Below are 21,767 nucleotides of genomic sequence, written 5' to 3' on the forward strand. Positions count from 1 at the left end.
AAGACATTATGCTGTAAAGATGAGTAGTTTTGAATAGAATGGAATTGTATCTTGTGTACGTTGAACTTCTGCTATTTTAGCCCTACAGAATTGGCAAAATATAGCAAAAGTAAGAAGTATCAATTCAAAGAATATAGTCCATGCTGCTAGAGATTCCCCTCAATGAATATATGCTTCTTAGTAACTGTGAGATGGGAGCTGGGAGTCAGTATTATTCTCCTGAATCTCCTAGTATAAGCATCTTAGTGCTAAGTGTGACTCTGATATTGACATATTCTGTTACACATTAAAAATATATATTTGGCCTATATATATATTTTGGAGATATCTATCTATCTATCTATCTATCTATCTATCTATCTATCTATATCTATACCCAAAAACTCATGCCAACTACTTCAATTCATCTTCAGCAAAAGAAATAGCTATCTTTTCTCATGCTAGGGGAAAGCCTTGGTTGGACCTCTGGAGGAGCTCTGCCTTATTTTATTTTGTAGAGAAATGAAGAGATTTCTAAGAGACTCTCTAAGCTCCAACTTTTAAAAATCCCCAATTTAATATGTTACTGGGCTGTTTTTTGGTGTTGCTGGGATTGAGACTTTCTTAAGAGAAAATGTTAACTGGCAATGTTTTCAAGAGCATTATGATTTTAGTTTAGCTCTTTTCAATGTGTATTTCTCTGCCTCGCTGCTGGAGATTATCTGGAGTGTGAATGTGGGCTTTCCCACTGTGTACATATGTGTATGGGGCTGGAGGGTGCATGGAAAAGTGCTTCTTTGGGACTATCCTTGTGGGTAAGAAAGGCATCAGCCACTTTATCCTTGGTATATAGGAGCACTCACTAAGCCGTGTCCCTTAAATTGGAATTTATTTAAAAAAAGACAAATAGAGTAAATGGAACAACATACTGTTCAAATAAAGAGTAGGTTATATAAATTCTTATTAGTGAAAAGAAACTTATAAATAAGAGAGACACCTTATTTCTGATTTAGAAAGCCTATAGTATACCAGTGCAGGAAAAGAGCTTTTTAAAGACTTTATTGGACTTGGATGGGCATAGGAGGTAGCAGGACCAGGTGTGAGAGGAAAGGGTAATGATAGCTATGATTTACTGAGTACCTATTTTGTGATAGTTACCCAACTCTGGATAACTAAGCGGTGAACAAGACAGACAAGAACCCTGCTTTCCTGGACCTCCCTTTTAATAAAAATGTTTAGAAAGGAGGTGGGGATGGGCAACAAGCCAACAAATGAAGAAAGTAATGAAATGGGATGAGAGCCATTAACAAAATAATAGATTGATATAATAGAGTGACTTGGTGGTAGTGAGGATGCTATTTAAAATTTGTTGATTAGGGAAGGCCTCTCTGAAGGGAAGGCTTTTGAACTGAGACCTGAATGATTTAAAGTTCCATAATTTCAAGTTGCAAAACATTCCAGAGATAGGGAAGAACAAATGCGAAGTCCCTAACATGGAAATGGTAACCAAGTTGGGCCAGTACCCAAGACCTTCGAGTGTAGAACACTGATAAAGGTAGGCTGACCTGGAAGGGCTCATAAGTGGGACTTCCTCCCACTTCTTAAATAGCTCCTTCCAATGAACAGCATGCTGAAGAATTCTGAGTGAGGACAGTGTGAGGTAGCAGGACAGAATAAAAGTGTGGGGGCAGGAGCTAGAGCTCTGGATATCACTTTAGATCACAGATGCTATTGCCTAAAGTTGGAAAAAAGGCAGGAGAGAGAGAAGAAAATGCTTAGCCTTCCCTGAGGAATCACTTTTCCCAATTTAGAGGGGGAGGAAGTGGAGATGAAGGAAGGAGGCTTTGTTGTATAGTGATGCTGCCCTTTAGTGAGAACCAACGTGCTTGAGTGTGGCCCATCTGATTAGGAATTTCTCCTTTGAGGGATGTGGGAGCCCAGGGAGAGAGAGAGAGTGACAGGCCTGGTACCCTCCTCCCCACAGGTATTTTCCTATCTAGGTTAGGTATGAGGAAGTCAAACACATAAAGGATCAGTTAACTTGCCCAACAAGCAAGTGGCAGAAATAGCATTTAAAAGACAGTCTGTTTGCTACAAAAGCGGATCATACTGCTCTTTTTACAGATCAGGATCAATGAATGAATTTTTTATTTCTCTGCCTTAGAAGATTTTATTCATCTCCCAGAGTAAAAAAAACCTCACTTACTTTGGTGAATTGGACCCAATTAATTTCATCATTGAGTTTAGATATTTAGCTGATTTTTAAAATCATCGTAATAATTTACATATATATGTATCTCATTTAGGCAGAAGTCCTGTAGGAATTGGCAATTTTACTCTTTTTGAGTTGAGAGGTAGGAGGCATCCCATTGTTCAGTTTCCATAGAGAGAATTGATAGCAGTCATAAATGGTATGGTCCTCCTATCTGTGCTGGTGTAGGAAGGGCCAAAAGCCAAATACTATTCCTCATCAAAACTTTTCTCTCTTTTTCTCTTTTTCCTTTCCTTCTCTTCCCCTCTTCCTCTGCTTCTCAGCCTCTTGCTCAGGGTCGACTTTTTGTTCTTGCCTTACATAAAAGGTTAATGTGTGCAGTCGGCTCTAGTTATAATTACACGATTTTCCCCTTCAGGAGACAGTTTTGCAACTGATGATAAAAATATTCGGTCTCCATGGGTAACTGTAGTAAATATATTTTAAAAGAGACGTGCTTTCTTTCTTTCTTTTTTTTTATTATGTTATGTTAGTCACCATACAGCACTTCATTAGTTTTTGAGGTATGTTCCATGATTCATTATTTGTGTGTAACACCCAGTGCTCATTGCTGAACATGCCCTGGTATTAAGGTAATACGGATCACCAGGCTAACCCATCCCCCCACCTCCCTCCCCTCTGAAACTCTCAGTTTGTTTCCCGGAGTCCATAGTCTCTCATGGTTCATTAAAAGAGACGTACTTTCTGAGAAGAGAGGCTCTTAATGATATGTCCAAATTTATGACTGGTTATCTATTGCTTTGGTTCCAAATACTGACCCTCTGTGTGTCCTCAATTTCAATTTAAAAATATTTACTGACTTCCCAAGTGTGAAAACACTGAACCAAGTGGTATTCGGGACTGGGGGTCTACTAAATAACATATTGATGTCTGCTCTAAGGTCAGCTTTGTGAACTTCTTGGAAGACAAATGCAGTCTATGCAACATTTTAACTGATAAGAATAAAAATGATGGCTACTGACTTGGACTGCTTACCACATGCCAGACTTTGTGTGTATTTTACAAAGATTACCTCATTTCAGCCTCACAATAATTTAATTTGGTGGGTATTTTCATTCTCATTTTTCAGTCAAGGCAATTGAAACTTAGGTGAAATAACTTAAGGTTGTACTCAAATTAAGTGCCGGAGGCTGGATTTGAACCCCTATCTGTCTAAATCCAAAACCTGGGTGTCCAATCTCCTGAGGACTCCTGGTTAGAACCCTAGGGGGCTGAAGAGTGGCTGTCTTTGGAGAGATTGACCTGGGTTGAGAAAAGGTGCCATAACACTGCTCATTATCTTTCCACGTGATGTTAGAGCAGACGTCTGAGATTGGAGCCCTGGAATTCCAAAGATTTCCTCTTAGTTAACCTTGCTAAAAATTACCTTAGAAAAGGCAGTTGGGTAGTAAAGTTCTCAAGAGTTGCTAAATTTGAAGATGTAAACCCCTGTAAATGTAGAGTAACTGTGCTGAGGGCCCAGGAGAGTATGAAAATGAGGGGGAGACATAAAAGAGATTCAACTTAAGGGAAAGAAAAGAAAGTGAAAATATCTTATGAAAAATAATCGGAAGCAGATTTCAATCAGGAAGCGGAATGGTGAATAGACTCATGCCAAAGGGGAGCCGAAGACAACGATATCTGGGTTAGATCATTTAGGAGCTGCCTAGAGCTGCTGCCATAGGCTCTCTATAAATTTATGATGATGGTGATGATGGTGTGCAGCAGTAAGTAGGAAGTGCAAACTAGGGAAAAGAAGAAAAGAAAGTGGCTGAGTTGCCTTACACCATAAATCCAGGAGAAAAATATTCTCTCTTCATATGTCAAGGGTAAAATTGTGCCTCGAGTTCTCTATTTCATTTGGGATACCTTATTCCCATAAAGAAGCGCCTGGAGGGAGTTCATATGAGGACCAAAAAATGAGTATATCACAAAAATGTCCACTAATAGGAAAATACATTTGACTTTCCTTCTTGCTGTGGTGTTACTGTACGCAGAAATTTGAAGGAAACGAAGGAAGTGGGGGAAGGACAAGGAAGGAAAAAGAATTACAGTTTCTAGATTTTTGTGCCATCCCATTGCTAGTAAGTGCCGGCGAAAGGGACCTATGGATGGATATGTGGTGTAAGGTAGGAAAAAATGGATTTCGTGAGTTCATGTGCTTTCCTGGTAGCGTTGATAGGAATGCCTTTTTGAAAAAGAAATGGACACTCCTAGTTTGACAGTCTTATGGTTTGAGCCTAATGAATCTTGCTGTGGCTTTGGAAAGAGCAGGCCGAATTGGGGAGCCCATCTGCTGAGATGTGACCCAAGCATAAAGATGTGCTTCCATGGGTAGTGGATTCACCTTATACCCACTCAGAACTCATTCCCAGGGTGAGTTCACCTCTACTCTATGCTTCAAGTATGCAAATGATGGCTGTTCATCATGTCTCCCCGGCCCAGCCGGAAATGCCAGCTCAAAAAGGACAGAAGCAGTTGCCATGATGTTCTCTACAAGGTTTCAAAGAGCAGTGTGTTTGTGGGTCCAATGAAACAAGACTTAGATTAAAAGCCAGCCTATCTACTGGGCATCTGCCCTGTGCCAGTCAGTGTATGTGGTGCTTTTTGTATATATTACCTTATTTACTCTTATCTACTAATATATTAAAGTTATGAAATTTTCATGTTAAAACAGGAGAATAAATCTGTTGGAGGGTTTACAAGGTTACACTTCACCACCTGTCTGGTACGGACTCCTTGGTGGAGACTTGGTAGTCTCTTAAAGACAAGGTAGTTTGAATACCCAGATATGTGTAGGTAGACTTTTCTGTGCTTTCTTTCTGTAGCCTGGCTCAAGTGTTCGTTGCCAGATATTTGTCATCAGGCTTGAATAAACAAAGCAACATAACTCACACCTTGCAGGTGTTTAAAATGATCTTCAGTGTTAAGTTTGACTATATGCACCATTTGCCTTAGGCTCTGGCTTTAGAACTCAAATCCCCTCTCTTAAGATACGATCTACTATATTGGTGTCTAGACTGCTTAGATCTTTGAGAATACCTTGGAGTTTTCATTTACTATATATGTGTATATGTTTCTGAAACCTCCATTCTCTCTTGTTCATTCATGTATACCCTTGCTATGTGGTATATCTTATTGGTGACAGGTTTAATTTACAAACATATAACATATTGGTCTGAAGGGTGATAGATTTTTAATTTAGTTAAAGTGCTTCTTTTATTTTATATGCTTCTTTAAGAATAATAATTACTATGGGGCACCTGGGTGGCTCAGTCGGTTGAGTGTCCGGCTCTTGGTTTTGGCTCAGGTCATGATCTCAGGATCCTGTTGAGCCCCGAAATGGCTCCGTGCTGAGCATGGAGTCCACTCGGAATTCTCTCTCTCCCTGTCCCTCTGCCAACCCTCCACTGTTCCTCCCCCCACTTGCACATGCTCTCAATCTCTTTCTCTCAAATAAATAAAGTTAAAAAATCTTTTTAAAAAAGAATAATAATTACTATGTTATGCTGTGTAGATTTTTAATAATAGAATTCAATTAAAAAAAAAGCATGAAAAGCCCCCATAGTTGAAGTTGTGTCCATATTTTGCTGGGTGATCTGTATAGCAAAGCACTAAAGCCATAAGTGCTTATTGTTTGCTTAATAATCTTATGCAAGATGCTTATCATATAAGTTACAAGGTTGTTCTTAACTTTCTTCTTATATGTTTGTTTTAGATGCATTGCCAGTAGTTTAAAACTGTATTACTAAGCAACAACTGTTGCCTCCCACTGTTGTCTTTTTTTATATTTGATACTAACAGACTTCTATTTTCAGTATGTTGTCATATAAATTTATTAATTACTCACGTAGCTTGAGAAGTTATCCCAGACCTTGACCTGTGAAATTAACTAATGGAAATTCATTTAAAGCTGACTGAGAGCTCTTGAAAATTTCTGGGATGATCCAGTTTGTTTCTGGTCTGTGTTTATTACATTTAAAGGAAATCAAAGTTCAGGTATAAATGAATGAACATCAGCACTGGAAGATATTTGTATAACCTACATAAGTGCTGGGGCCACATGTGGTTCAGTCTTACAATAAGATAGCAACTGAACTTATTGAAAAGTAATTTTCAGTTTTACTTATGTCTCTTCAAGAACTTTGAAAATCGTTTTATTCATTACACAGGGCAACTATTCCTTTTTTTTTCTTTTTTTTTTCATAGAACCAGTTCCTGGTTTCATTGATCTGTTCTATTGTTGTTGTTGTTGTTGTTGTTTTAGTTTCTGTATCATTTATTCCTGCTCTAATCTTTATTACTTCCCTTCTTCTGCTGGTTTTAAGATTCATTTTTTGTTCTTTTTCTTAGCTGCTGTAGGTGTAGGGTTAGGTTGTTTATTTGAGATTTTTCTTGTTTCTTGAGGTAGGCCTGTATTGCTAAAAACTTCTCTGCAGCACTTGCTGTATCCCAAAGATTTAGGACCATTGTGTTTTCATTTACATTTGTTTCCATGTATTTTTTTTTATTTCTCCTTTGATTTCCTGGTTGACCCATTCATTGTTTAGTAGCATGTTGTTTAACTTCCATGCATTTGTGGTCTTTCCAAATTTTTTTCTTGTAGATGACTTCAAGTTTCATAGCATCGTGGTCAGAAAATATGCATGATATGATCTCAATCTTTTTGTACTTGTTGAGGCCTGATTTATGACTTAGTCTGTGATCTATTCTGGAGAATGTCCCATGTGCACTTGAAAAGAATGTGTAGTCTTCTGCTTTAGGGCAGAATGTTCTGCATTTATCTGTTAAGTCCATCTGGTCCAGTGTATCTTTCAAAGCCATTGTTTCCATGTTGATTTTCTGCTTAGATGATCTGTCCACTGATGTAAGTGGGGTGTTCAAGTCCTCTGCTATTATTATATTATTATTATTTTTTTAAAGATTTTATTTATTTATTTGACAGGATAGAGACAGCCAGCGAGAGAGGGAACACAAGCAGGGGGAGTGGGAGAGGAAGAAGCAGGCTCATAGCAGAGGAACCTGATGTGGGGCTCGATCCCAGAACGCCGGGATCACGCCCTGAGCCGAAGGCAGATGCTTAACCACTGTGCCACCCAGGCGCCCCAATTATATTATTATCACTTAGTTCCTTTGTGTTTGTTATTGTTTTATATATTTGGGTACACCCATGTTGGGGGCATGAATAAGTACAATTATTAGATCTAGTTGGATAGTCCCTTTCATTATGACATAGTGCCCTTCCTCATCTCTTATTACAGTCTTTGGTTTAAAATCTAGTTTGTCTGATATAAGTATGGCTGCTCTGGCTTTCTTTTGACATCCATTTGCATTATAAATGTTTCTCCATCCCCCCCCTCCCCCCGCTTTCAATCTGCAGATGTCTTTAGGTCTAAAATGAGTCTTTTGTAAGCGGCATATAGATGAATCTTGTTTTTTTAATCCATTCTGACACCCTATGTCTTTTGATTGGGCGTTTAGTCCATTTACATTCACAGTAATTATTGATAGATATGTATTTAATGCCATTTTATTACTGTTTTGTTGTTTCTGGAGATTTTCTCTGTTCCTTTCTTTGTCACTTTTCATCTTTCCTTTCTACTCAAAGAGTCCCCTTTAATATGTCTTGCAGGGCTGGTTTAGTGGTCACAAACTCCTTTAGTTTTTGTTTGTCTGGGAAACTTTATCTCTCCTTCTATTCTGAATGGCCGCCTTGCTGGATAGAGTATTAGATTTTTCCCATTCAGCATGTTGAGTATATCATGCCACTTTCTTCTGGCTTGCCAAGTTTCTGTTGAGAGATCTGCAGCTACCCTTATGAGTCTTCCCTTATAATTTAGGGACTTCTTTTGTCTTGCTGCTTTTAGCTTTTTTTCTTTATTGCTATATTTTGCGAATTAAATTGTAATGTGTCTTGGTGTTAGCCTGCTTTTGTTGATTTTGATGGGAGTTCCCTGTGCCTCCTGGATCTGGATGTCCAGATTAGGAACTTTTCAGCTATTATTTCCTCAAATAAATGTTCTCTCTCTTCTTCTTCTGGGACTCCTAAATACAAATGTAGTTACATTTGATGGAGTCACTGAGTTCCCTATACATGTCAAATATTCTTAAAATCCCCTTCCATTCTTTTTCTCTTTCTAGTGCTCTTTCACTTTGCACTGCTCAGGAGCCAGGTTCTCTCTTTCACCTTTTTACTTTCATAGCTCTACCATTTCTATTAAGGCTACAGACTTAGACTTTTCCCCTCTTGTTTTTATCCCAATCTTCTAGTTCCATTTTTGTTATCAATCACATTAATTCTGCACCACAAAAATTAATAGTTCTCTTAGAAAGGGAGTGAAGAAAAAAGCCAAGCAAACTAAATTTCTTTTCTGGGGGAATGGAAGGTTTGGAACACTAACATTTTAACCAAATTTGTCTTTAGTTCACTTAAAAAATTGATTAAATACAGTGCTTATTAAATTCATTGTTCATACCAAGCTGAGAATAAAGCATTATTAATTCCTTTGAAAATAAACTCCATGTTCAATGAATTTAATAAATAGGAGAAGTTGAAACCAGAAAGAATGGAATTCATTAATTTGGGACAAATGTAGAGTAGAATATCAGAGAAAATCCTGCAGATCACAAAATTGTAATATAGTTAGTGAACAAATATGCACCCTCAGGGAAAAATGATCAGGTATCACAGAGGACATTGAATAATAAGGCAACTATGTAGCACTAATGAAGACCGAGCTGAATTCAGAAATAAATGAAGAGAAATGGCAAGACTTTTCTTTCCTTCATATTCATCCCGGAAAGACATTTTCTAGCTCTTGTACTGATTTTGTAGGATTCAGGAAAATTTCAGCAAAGTTTGGATGATAGTCACAGGTATGATTAATCACTTTTGAAAAGAAAAAGCTGAAGTGTGATTTTTACAAGAGAGGATGGAATCTGTCTTCACTTGTGGCTTTACAAACTGATGGATATAATAATGAGGCATATTTGGTTAGTCTCTGGGGAAAAAATTGTCACATGACATTAAGTGGCAGAAAACATTTAAAAACATTTTAAAACTTTTTTAATTTCTAATTTTTTAAGCCTATTTATTTAAGAGGGAGAGACAGAGAGTGTGCGTGAGTGTGCGCAGGAGCAGAGGGAGGGAGAAGCAGACTCTCTGCTGAGCAGGGAGCCCAAGGTGGGGCTCAATCCCAGGATGCTAGGATCATGACCTGAACTGAAGGCAGACACTTAACTGACTGAGCTAGCCAGGACCCCACATTTTTTTTTTTTTTAATAGACAATGTGTTGAATCACATTCTGGGGAAGGCCTAGGAGATAAGTTTTATTTTGGGGGGGGGGTGGCTCTTAACAACTATGGAGGCAGGAATAAGAATGCTCTGAGTTAATATATGTAGGGTTTTTCCTGCTCTGGAGTCAATGATTTTGTGAAGTATCTTAAAAAATCTATTCCCTAAGATTGCACAAAACACCTTCATTCCTCTTTGTGCATACATGTGATTTATTTCTTGTTTCTGGAACTTACTACTTAATGCTTCTGCTAAGTTCATGAATATTTTAAATCAATTACCTAATCAATAGAGAAATTTTTCTCCTATTATATTTGGCTAATTTAACATTTGGCCAAATCAGAATGGTTGAATAAGATTCTACCAAATGTTATAGCATATCTTTGTAGTTTTTTTAAAAGGTATTTGCTAGGATTTGTATTTCCCTAAAGAGAGTTGAGTTTCTTCAACAAAATCATCCTAAATCACAACTGCTCTTGCCTTATTTTGAAATAAGCAGTACATCTTTTAAATGTGTATAGAAGTTTTATTTATTTTACCATTATCTCTCCCTCTTGATAACTAGGGAGGTGTACATACTTGTGTTAACCCCAGTGTATTAGGATTGATGTAGTCTATAACTTAACCTTATGTCCTGGAAATATGCCATAGTGGTAAGCTTTAAACTAAAACCCTCATATTGTTACCTTCCTTGGATGACAAGAGAAGGATGAATACTGTATCCTTCTTTCTTGTTTATCATGGCATGATTATGTTTTTCTTTAACACCGAGAAAAGGAAATTCATTATTGGTTTTCCTTCATTTCCTTTCAGACAAATGTAGGATTTTTACTAAGCTTGCAAGAATTGTAATTTGGGGGAGTGGCCTGTGCTATCAATAGATAAGGTTTCTAGTTATCCTTATTTATCTAGTTATCTAGGTATTACTGTGTTGGCCTTTTGAATTTCAGTTTGGGGAGTAAATGCTCAAAAGTTTCAATACCCAGCAGGACAAGAACTCATGGACTAAAGGGACTTTCTTCTGGTTGCTTTGGAGGGCAAACTATTTCCAAGACTTGCAAAGCTATTTTGGTTAGGTACACAGAAATCATAACTTTGTCTCTAGGTAGCATTTATAAGGAACTATTTATAGTGGTGAAAGTCTCTCTTTGGATTATGTTTTTATTAACCTTCTTCTATTGGATAGATTTGTGCCTTGATGCTATTTTAACATAATAAGATGGTTGTTTCATTTTCCTTCAATGAGGCAAATAGACCCCACCTTATAAGGCTTTCTACCCTGTGGCATCACCTGGGTACCTCCTAGTCACAGCTTCAGTTCAGCCCCTGAGTCAGAGAATTCTCTCTGGAGTTTTCAGCTGGAGTTTTCCTATCCTAGCTTGCTATCACATTGCCTGGAGAACTTTTTGACTCCATTCCTACTCTTGTTTTAAACCATATTCCCTTCTTCCCTGACTTTCTGGAGGCAAAGCCGATGCTTAGCCCGGCTTTGGAATGCCTGACTACAGGGCACTCAAATGCAAATCTCTGGTGCCTCTAAGATAGTATTCTGCCCCATAAACCTTCCAATCTGGAGGTCAAAGTAGTGGGGAACCTTAAGTTCTTAGTGGTGCTCCTGACTTTAGGTACCTCAGTGGAGAACCATGTCTTCCCAGCTGGAATGGGTAGCAGGGTTATAGGGATGTTCCCCTGCTCCTAAATTACCCACCACCTGGAAAATCTTTCAGATGACTGAAGCTAATGCCTTCTCCTTTAGATATTTTGCCCATGTTAATTTGAGTTTTCATTCTTTCAGGTTCCGTGGACGCTCATTTTTTTAAACGCCTGTCTCCTCTGCCTAGCAAGGTAAAAAAGATACATAAAAGCTCATTTAATTTCTCCAGATTTTTTAATAGATTTAATCAACTTTCTCATTCACCATTTGAATATGAAAGACTTTTTGAATATCAAAAATTTCACGTACCTTGAAAAGAAGCTTATGTGTGTCCTTGGCTGCCTGGTTGATAAAATGACTTTGGTGAGGGAGAATGTTAGCAATGTATGAATGAAAGATCCTGATTTGGGTGTTATTTGGACTAAGGTAAAAGAGAAGTCACACTCTGAATTATTTTTTTCTTTGGTGGGAGATCAATACTGTCTAGACATGGTCTCATTATGACTTTGCATTGACTAAGGCAGACTCGGTCAACAGTGGGGCTGACATTCCTGTAATCAGGCTGCTGGTGGGATATTTGTGTTGCCCGTTACTACAGAGAACCTCGGATTCACTGGTGTCCACTTTGTGTATCCCAGCATCATCCCTCTCAACTGTAGGGTTAGCCTAGATGACGGCATATGCCAACTCCTAACTTTTTTAAGAGTCTGAATCCTAGAAGTCCTGGAAGCTGCTCTTTAGGATTTTCTAGCATGTTTGGTGATAGTTGCATAGGGCATGAGAGGAACTTTGGAGCATTTGAATCCTCTCTGGTCTCTCAAACATAAAACTAGAGACAGTCATACGACTCACATGTAGAGGCCTCAGCCCACATCTGAAAGCCCAGCTATGTTCCCTGTCATACAGCTGCCTCCCCATTAATTTCTACAAATAATACCCTCACGGATGGAAATGTCACCATTTTTATATTCAGACTAATTCTCATTTATAAGAAATTTTCATCTATTTGAGTACATTTTTAAATTGAGGAAGTATATGATTCTTTGCCTAGGAGCAGAACTTAAAAATCTTGTCTTCTCCCTGTTAGATATTCTGACTCCTGGCCGTGCTGCTCTGCACAGCATCTTAAATCCTTCGTTTGTGGTTATTTGTTGGCATTTTGCAAGAGAGTGAAGCAATGTCTGAGCCACTAGAGGCCAGAGGTGGCCCAGCCTGACTGGGTTTCCAACAGTGGAATAAATGTGATTTGTCTAGCATCTTTACTTTTAAACTTTGGGAAAGATGACCATAGACTTTGAGAAATAATGCTGATTATATAAAGGATTGCTCATGATGAAAGATCTCTTTCTGGAAATTTAAGTGTTCTAGTATATTAGCATTATTGATCATTCTCTTTCCACATAGTCTACAGATGATCTTAGAATCCTGAAACTATTATTCTTCCTTGTCTAGTGTAATTACCAGAACAAGGAATAATCTAATTAAAAGACAACAAGAATGTGTTCTAATTGTTATAATAAATTATGCTAATACTCAATGCATTTACTTTTCAACAGGAATTTATTTAATGAGTTGACAGCCTGTCCTTTATTGCCACAATCTTAACTTTCATTTTTCCTAAACAAGACAACTTACAGTAGGATAGTAACTATCCAAGAATCCGTTGAGTCGTTAAGAGAATCTAAGGTCCCATGTAGTACATATGGATGAAGAAATGGGTCTGGAGTTTTCTAGATGAAATAATTACCCAAGACGGAAGAAGGTGAACTAATGACCAGTAGAGTCTATAGTAAAAATCAGTAACTGACTGTGGCACTGAAGACAATGGGCTTTTCATTTGTGTTTTAATTATCAAGTGTAGTGCTTCATGATAATATGATACTAACTCGTGTAATTGTGTTTGCTTAATTTTGGGCGTTTTATACAAATCTACTAGACACCATATTGTTTATTACATGTATGAGATGGTGCCTTCATTAAAGTAATATCATGATGAGGCAAAAATTCAGGAAATCACTTTTGATAGCCCTTATGTTTTCTACAGAAGATGCCAGTCTCCCTGCTGATTTAAACATAATTCAGATATAGTGTGTTGTGTAACTGTATGAGGAAGGACTCAGTGCAGTATGGGAAAAGATGTCAAGAAGGATCTGAGGAGAAATAAAAATCTGTGTAGAGAATGGAGGGACGCATACAGATCAATTCTAAATAAATACAGCCACTCAACATATTTGAGAAAAGCAGATTCCCAGGTTGATTCCTTGTTATTCTCCCTTGACATAACGATCTTTGAAATTTAATTAACAAGCCTTCAGGTAGAAAGGGATATCGGTACTTAATCGAGACTAGAAAGTGTTTTTGGAAGGGACATTTTCTCAAGATAGGAATTCTGTGGGAATAATTTTCCACTTTTGAAAGATTAATCCATTCAAAGTGTCAAGTTCATCAAGAAGTATGGGGCTGGCAACACATGCAGATTCCAGTTTCTACTCCTGAAGTTAACTCACTTAAGAATAGCAGCCACCGAGACAAACCAAAACAACATGCACAGCATAAAAGAAATTAGAATTAAAAGAAAATGATCTTCAGTGGCAAAGGAATGCAAGCAAATTTCTTCCCATTCTGACGTGCATCAGTTAAACAGGTTGATGATTTTTTGCCTGCTTGCTCCCTGTCTTAATATTCTAGTTCACTTCTTCATTTTCAAGGGGAAACTTTCATATGTTCTTTTTTCTGTTCTAAAAAGGTGACATTTCTTTCAAGTCCACCAGGCTTCAAGATTTCTTTCCTTTAAAGGAGGCTGAGTTCTATAGAGCTCCTAACCCACCTGAAGACCCCTCACCACCAGGTCTAAATTAGATCAAGTACCCAGGTGGGTCTGACCTACCTTGTTTCCAAGGCATGGACAGTGTCTGCCTTTGAGAAGCAGCATGGATGGGACACTCATTTCTTTTCTCTCTCTCTTTTTTTTTTTTAACTTTGACAATTTTTTTTTACTGTGGAAAAATATAAAGAACACAAAATTTTCCATTTTAAGCATTTTTAATATGCAATTCAGTAACATTAAATATGACTTTTTAAAATGATTTGAACTGAAAAGGAAATAAGCCTGTGCTCAAAGAAGCACTTATGTTGTGCATAAAGATTTTTTAATTTGTATCCTGCTTTATATTTGTTTCTACCCTTGCTGAAATTAATTATTACCAAAAGCGTGTGCTAGTTATAACCAGTGATACCTGTCTATGTGAAGCCAGAACAGAATTCCATCTACATTCTAGAAGAGACTCTAGATGCTCCTAGTGGGTTTGGAAGGGTATGTGGCTGGGGGTCTGCATAATAAATGGTGGCCATGTCTCTCTCTGAAGGTCCTGTGGGCATTTTTGGAGCTCAGAGTATAAATTTGACACGTTGTACATAAATCTGGTATTTTTTTCTCAGCTGCTGGCATTGGAAATTTTTGTTTAGTAAATAATGCAAAATACCCGTTAATATTTTGACAAAAACTGACAAAATCTGGGGAATTCAAAGCTACAGGGAAGCTGAAACTTGTCACGTCACTGAACATGCTGCCATCTAGCCATTGACTTGGGCCATGCTACTTCACTCACTGATCACAGAGACCCCGAAATCATTCCACAGGCAGGATGGAGCATGTTTAAAATGGGGTGCAGGAGGGAGGGGCTCAGCTGAGTCTTCTATTTTTATCGGCCCTTAACACTTCCTACCAGTACATAAATTAAATTTTGATACCTATGAGAATAAAGATAGTGTTAATAATTCATTGAAAATCTACATTTAAAAGCATGTAATACTAGCAGTCATTGTTTTGAATATTATGTTCACCAGTTTCATCTATTTGGAAGTTCTCTGTGGTACCTAGAATAAAACTTAAACTCCTTAGTAGAGGATGAGGGCCCCCTAGCACTCCCCCACTTACCTGTGTTTCCCTCTTCCTCTCCCCTTATTCCTACGAATGTTCTGTACTTCAGCCTGGCATTACTTCATATCATTTCCCAAACATGCTATGTTCACTTCTCTTAGGCTTTTGCACATCTTCTCCCTTTGCTTGGAAACTCCTTGAACTACTGAACCTTCAGAATCCAGCTCACACATCTCCTCCAAGAAGCTTCTGCCAGTTCTCCCAAACAGTGCAGCTCATTCTCTCTGTGTCAGCACTCTGACCATTACAGACTTGCATTTTTGCTCTTAAAATACGTAATTATTTTTACATGTCTACTTCTCCTGCCAGAATCAGAGTTCCTTATAGCCTACTGACATTTCAACTCAATAGGATCCAGTTTATATATATATATATATATGTAGCTTTCCNTACATCTCTTATTTTTGAGTTTCTACTAAGACCTAGGAACTTAAGGCTTTCAAGTACTGAATGAAAATGACAGTCCACCTGGTGTTAACTCAGAATCCTGTAACCAGTGAAAACATCCTTCAGGAATGAAAGGGAAGTCAACATATTCTCAGTTGAAGGAAAACCAAGAGAATTTGTGACCAGTAGAGTTACTCCAAAAGAATGGCTAACAGAAAGGAAATGATTTAAAAAAGAAAAAAAAAAAAAGGAACCTTGGAACAGAGGAAGGAAGAAAGAACACAGTAAGCAAAAATATTGGTAATTAGGCTTATTTTTTTCCTCTTGAAATTTCTAAATTATGTTTAAAGATTGAAGCAAAAATTACAGTACTCTCGATGTGCTGCAAATGATTGCAATATTTAAGGTAATTATAAATGGAGACAGTAAGGGACATAAAGGGAGGTAAGATTTCTATAATTTATTCAGAGTGGTAAAATGACACCGGTCATTTTATACTCATAAGTTATGAATATATAATATAATACCTAGAGCAACCACTATAAAAGTTATACAAGGAAATGTACTCAAAAACACTTTAGATTCATTAAAATAGAATTCCAGAAAATGTTCAGATAACCTACAAGAAGGCAGGAAAACAAAAACAGAAAAACACAATCCAGAGAGAACAAAGAGCAAACAGAAATAAAATGCTAGGCTAAGTCCTAAAATATCAACAATTACATTAAAGTTAAATGGTCTAAATATATCACTTATAACAGAGATGGGCAGAGTTGTTTGAAAAACATGATCCCACTATATACTGTCTATAAGAAATTCACTTCAAATATAACAAAAGAGGCAGATTAGAAGTAAAAGGAAGTAAGACATATATCATGCAAGTATTAATTAAAAGAAAGCAGGAGTAACTGGTTCTTCAAAGAAGTTAATAAAATTGACAAACATCTAGGCAGACTGACAAAAAAAAAAAAAAAGGACAGAAGATACAAATTACCAATATCAGGAATGAAACAGGATATCACAGTGGGCCCAGCAGATATCAAAAGAATAATAAAAGAATGCTGTGAACAGCTCTACAGATGTAAATTTAACAACTTAGAAAAAATAGATCTCTTTCTCAAAAAACACCAACTTCCACAATTTACCCAGTATGAAATAGATAGTTTGAATATATATATTCCTATAACTATTAAGGAAATTGAATTCATTTAAAAACTCCCCCAAAAGAAATCTCAGGCCCAGATGATTTTGCTGGAGAATTCTACCAAACATTTAAGGAGGATTTAACATCAATTTTACAAAGACTCTTCCATGAAATAGAAGAGAATACAATTCATCTTGTGAAGCTAGTATTACATAGACACCAAAGCCAGGCAGAAACAATATAAAAAAAGAAAACTATAGATCGATAATCCTCATGTATATAGACACAAAAATCCTTAACAATATATTAGCAAATAGAATTCATCAAAAAAATAGACATGATAATGAATAGACCATGGGCTCTATTCCAGGGATTCAAGGCTAGTTCAATATTAAAAAGCCAATCCATGTAAGGCACCATATTTATAGACAAAAGAGGGGGAAAAAAAATCACATGATTTTATCAATTGATGCAGAAAAAGAATTTGATAAATTCAATACTGATTTATGATAAAAACTCTCAGAAAAATAGGAATAGAGGGGAACTTCCTCAACTTGATAAAGAGCATCTTTTTAAATTACCCACAACTAACATTATACTTAATGATGAAAGACAGAATGCTCTTCAAGTCCGGAAATAAGGCAAGGATGTCTATTTTTGCCACTCCTGTTCAACATAGTGCAGGGATTTCTAGTCGATGTAGTAAGGCAATAAAAGAAATAAAAGGCACACAGATAGAAAAGAAGAAAGAAAACTGTCACTACTACTGATGACATGATTTTCTACTTGGAAAATCCTAAGTGATCTAAAAAAAAAAAAAAAAAGCCTCTTAAAGCTCAGTGAGTTCAACAGGTTGTAGGATATAAGATAAATTTTAAATATAAGTTGTATTTCTGTATACTAGTGGTGAACAGGTAGACACTGTAATTAAGAATACAGTGTATAGGGGGCACCTGTCTAGCTTAGACAGAGGAGTGTTCGACTCTTGATCTCAGAGTCCTGAGTTCAAGCCCCAAGTTGGGTGCAGGGATTACTTAAAATAAATAAATAATTTTAAAAAGAATACAATTTATAGTAACTCAAAACTATGAAATTCTTAGGTATAAATCTAATAAAACATTTACAGAACTTACAGGCAGAAAATGACAAGATACTGAAGAAAGAAATCATAGAAAATTTAAATAAGTGGAGAAACATACAATGTTCATGATTTGGAAGTCCCAACCTAGTAAGGATACCAGTTCTCCGCAAATTGATATATAGGTTTAATGTAGTTGCTACCAAAATCACAGCGTGATTTTTTTTTTTTATGTAGACAGGATTATTCTAAAATTTATATGGAGACGAAGGAACAATATTGGAAAAGAATAAAGTGGGAGCAATAGTCTACCCAATTTCAAAGCTTATATGATAGCTACTATGTGGCTATTCTTGGAGTGCTAAACACAGACATCAGTGGATCAGGATAGGGAGCCCAAAAAGTAGATCTAAATGAATATACCCAACTGACTTTGGACAAATGTGCAATTTCCCTCAATGGAGAAAAGAGAACCTTTTCAATAAATGGTCTTGGAACAGTTGACAAAAAAGGCACCTAAAACTTAATCTCACACCTTATATAAAAATTAACTCCACTAATGAATCATTGAACACTACATCAAAGACTAATGATGTACTATATGCTGGCTAACAACATAATTTAAAAAATTAACTCAAAATATGTCATGGACTTAAATATGAAAAAAATCCCATAAAACTATAATGCAGTAAGATGAAAACATAAGAGAAAATCTTTGGAATCTAGAGCTAGGCAAAGAGTTCTTAGACTTGACACCAAACATCATACATAAAAGGAAAAAAAAATGATATATTGGACTTCATCAGAAGTAAGACTTTTGCTCTGTTAAAGACACTGTTAAGAGGATGAAAACACAAGCTGCAGACTGGGAGAAAATATTTACAAACCACATATCTCACAAAGCACTAGTATCCAGAATACATAAAGATCTTTCAAACTCAACAGTAAAAAACCAAACAATCCAATTAAAAAATGAGCAAAAGTCATAGACATTTCACTGAAGAGGTTACACAGATGGCAAATAAGCACATGAAAAGATGTTCAACAGTATTAGCCATCAGGGAAATGCACATTAGAACCACAACGATGTATAACTCTCCACTTACCAGAATGGCTGAAAAAAAAAAAAAAAATCCAGTGATAGCACCAAGTGCTGGTGAGAATGCAGAGAAACTGGATTACTCATATAGGGCTGGTGGGACTATAGAGTGGAAAATGTTAGTTTCTTATAAAACTAAATATGTACTTACCATACTCTTGGGCATCTTTCCCAAGGAAATGAAAATTTATGTTCACACAAAAACCCGTACACAGATATTCATGGAAGCTTTATGTGTAATAGCCAAAAACTGGAAATAATCCAGATATCCTTCATTGGGTAAATGATTAAACAAACTGGGGTATGCCCATACTATGGACTGGTACCCAGCAATGAACCTTTGATGCATAGAGACTACTTGGCTGAATCTTCAGGGATTTAGGTTGAGAAAAAACAAAGCCAGTCCCAAAAGACGACAATACTGTATGATTACATTTATAGAACATTCTTGATATGACAAAATTATATAAATGGAGAACAGATTTGTGGTTGTCAAGGGTTAGGGAAGGGTAGGGTAGGAGGGAAATGGTTGTGGCTTTACAGGGGCAGTAAAAGGATCCTTGTGGTGATGGAAATATTCTGTATCTTCACTGTGTCAATGTTAGTATCCTGGGTGTGTTATTGTACTGCAGATTTGCAAGATACTACCATTGGGAGAAATTGGGTAAAGGGTACATGGAATCACTGAGTTTTTTCTAACTTGCACGTGAATCTCCAATTATCTCAAAATAAGATGTTTATTTTTAAAAAGGAGAGGGAGTCTGGACAAAAAGAAAAGGGGAAAATATAGCTGAATGTAATTGTAGAAGCTACCTTAAAAGGCCAGAGACTGGTTTAGAAGGTGGAGGTGGGGAGTTGAAATCTAAACAAAAATTCCAGAAAGGGTCAGGAATTAGTAGCATTATAAATTGATGAAAATGAGAGTGAGTGAATATGAAAAGAATGTTGAAATAATAATACATGGCTAGTAGATCCCCAAAGTCCTCCCCTACCCTGCATAGCCTGGGAACTGCTTCTCTCATCCTCTTCTTTCCTGACCAGGGAGAAGACTGAAGGGGGTGAATCACAGGGTCTGAGACTGGGGTTACCAGGCCAAGCTGAGGACAGGGGTATGATGATGAAAAGAGAGGTATTAAGTGAAAGTCTCCATAATTGGGCTCCCACGCTTTCCTACTTAGATCCCAGAATCTGTTAATTAATGAGAGGCAGGTTTATAAACCTGAGGCAAGAAATTGGAAGACACTTTTCTGGGGAATTTGACCAGCCCAAGAACACAGACCTAGAAATACTAACCATCAGGACTTCCTTCAAGCCAATCACACTAAGCCTGCATTGTTCAATATGGTAGCCACTAGCAACATGTGGCTACTGGGCCTTGAAATGTGATTAGTCTGATCTGAGATGGGCTGTAAATGTGAACCACACTGACAATTTTGAATACTTCATATAAAAAAAGGAAAATATTTTATTAATTTTTATTACATGTTGAAATAGTATTTTTACATATTGGGTTAAATAAAATATTAAAATAATTTAAAGATGGGGCACCTGGGTGGCTCAGTTGGTTGAACATCTGCCTTCGGCTCAGGTTGTCATCCTAGGATCCTGGGATCGAGCTCCATGTGGGGCTCCCTGCTCAGCGGGGAGTCTGCTTCTCCCTCTGCTCCTCCCCAACTCGTGCTCGCTCCGTTTTCTCTTGTGCTCTCTCTCAAATAAATAAATAAAACCTTTTAAAAAAGAGTTTAAAAATGAATAACAGACTGCATTTCTCCCAGATAGAAAGCAGAAAAAACAACTTTTATGGAGTCTCAGTGTTTTTATTAGTAAACTTAAAGCAACACGGTATTAACACAAAGGGAGCAATCAGCCAGGAAACTGAGAAAAAAAAAAAGTCCTAGCCACATACATATGATATGTGTGATGCATTTTTCTCTAGCTATTTCCTTTTGGAGTTGCTGAAGCCAGAAGTAGGCAGGCCTCCTGGATACACTTATGGATTGTTTCGTCCTCCTGAGTTTATCTTAAAGTCTGGATAAGGCTGACATAGACTTAGGAAAATAACCAAGGTCCTTCATGTATCAGTAGGAGTACGTCCAATGTGTAGTGGTTTGTTGAGTGAGTCAGTCTGTTTGGATTGGAATCCTAGGTGTGCAATTTAGTAACTCCCTGATTTAAACCAAGTGACTTTCTTTGCCTCTATGTCCTCATCTGTAGAATGGGACTAAAAATAATAGTGTTCTTTAAAAAAAAAAAAAAGAAAGATTTATCTATTCATTTTAGAGAGAGAGAGAGCAATCCCAGGACTCTGAGATCATGATCCTAGCCAAAACCAAGAGTTGGGGGCCCAACTGACTGAGCCACCGAGAAGCCCCCAAAATAATAGTATTCTTAAGGTCATTGTGAAGATTGCATGATTTAATGTGTGAAAAATGCTTAGTGCCTGACACATACTAAGCATTGTATAAATGTTATCTTTATTATTGCTGTGGGCTAGTGGCTCTAATATCATCTCTAATCCCTAGGACGGCCTCTGAGGAAGTAGTGTTATGAGAATTGGAGGCTTTGAGAAAAACAAGAACTGCTCTCTTGGGCCATAAAGTCATTTCCATTATCCATCCTAACTTGTGTTATAATCGTAGCACCTCACTGCTGAAAGAAGCCTTGTATTTATTTATTTATTTTTTTTAAGATTTATTTTAGAGAGAGAGTGCGAGGGCAAGCATGAATAGGAGAGGCAGAAGGAGATGGAGAGAGAGTTCCAGGCAGATTCCATGCTGAGCGCAAAGCCTGAGCTCAACGGGGAGCTCGATCTCACAACCCCCCGAGATCACCACCTGAGCACAAACCAAGAGTTAGTCGCTCAACCGGCTGTGCCACCCAGGCACCATGAAAGGGGCCTTTTATTATTTTAAGATTTTACTTATTTATTAGAGAGAGTGA

The 21,767-nt window shown here is 37.2% G+C and overlaps 1 protein-coding gene across 4 annotated transcripts in view; it reads left to right on the plus strand.

The window, feature by feature from the left end:
* Window positions 1-21,767, plus strand: part of FHIT (fragile histidine triad diadenosine triphosphatase) — a 1,380,201-nt gene that overhangs the window by 348,851 nt on the left and 1,009,583 nt on the right. For 3 of the 4 annotated variants that reach the window (XM_040628600.1, XM_040628603.1, XM_040628601.1), the window contains one exon: window positions 11,321-11,370. The exons of the other annotated variant lie outside the window; for it this stretch is intronic. The gene's annotated coding sequence lies outside the window, so the exon portion shown is untranslated. The remainder of the gene's footprint in view (window positions 1-11,320; window positions 11,371-21,767) is intronic. 4 annotated transcript variants of the gene reach the window in all.

Source organism: Ursus maritimus, unplaced genomic scaffold (genome assembly GCF_017311325.1).
Source record: "Ursus maritimus isolate PB19 unplaced genomic scaffold, ASM1731132v1 scaffold_14, whole genome shotgun sequence".
Lineage (NCBI taxonomy): Eukaryota > Metazoa > Chordata > Mammalia > Carnivora > Ursidae > Ursus > Ursus maritimus.